The following is an 803-nucleotide window of genomic DNA, read 5'->3' as shown; positions in this document are numbered from 1 at the left end:
ATGCAAAACCACTGGGTGTGTCAGAAGAAGGAGACATACAATTATATAGATGGAAAAAAGTAGCTTCTCTCTCTCCTGCACAACAGACACACACTCTCTACGGAAGAGACCTGTAATTTCGCCTTGGGCTCGGGTGAGTAGTTCCCAGTTCCGCCTCTTGAACAGAGCACCTCTTGTGGTGCAATACACTCATAGATATACACAAACAAACACAAACGCACACGCACACGCACACGCACACGCACACACCTACACACCCACACACCCACACAGGTCCCTTAACATGTAACAGGTAACCATTTACTAAGAGTCAAAGGCACATCTATGGCAGCTGATTGCTGTGGTAATAATTTTTTTCCCTAATGGTGGGAATCAGTCAGAGTCACTCTTTTAGCGACTGAACAGGGACTCATTTGCAGGGGGCAGACGTGTCCTCACATTAGCCCAAACCTCCAAGCATCGGTGCGCCTGTCGGAGTGAAAAAAGACAGCGGGGGAAAGAAAACCAGAGGCCTGAAACGAAGGAATGAATCATGGGAAAGCACGGGGAGTAAGTGCTGGAGGAGAGCAACTGTGTCGATGGAAATTTACAGCCAATGAACGACAGATTGAGCATGAGGTATAGGGTACTTTCTTCCCCCTGGGCTGGCTTCATCCGCGGTGTACACATTAAACATTGCAAGAAAAAAAGTGCCCCATTGACATTTTACACTTTATTACCCTTCTAAGACACCCTATGAGAATGCCCTTATGAATGAGCCCAAAAGGCAGTCCCTTTCAACAGAAAAGCCAGCACGCATGAGG

This window comes from Clupea harengus, chromosome 17 (assembly GCF_900700415.2).
Source record: "Clupea harengus chromosome 17, Ch_v2.0.2, whole genome shotgun sequence".
Classification (NCBI taxonomy): domain Eukaryota; kingdom Metazoa; phylum Chordata; class Actinopteri; order Clupeiformes; family Clupeidae; genus Clupea; species Clupea harengus.
Note: the sequence above shows the minus strand (reverse complement) of the source record.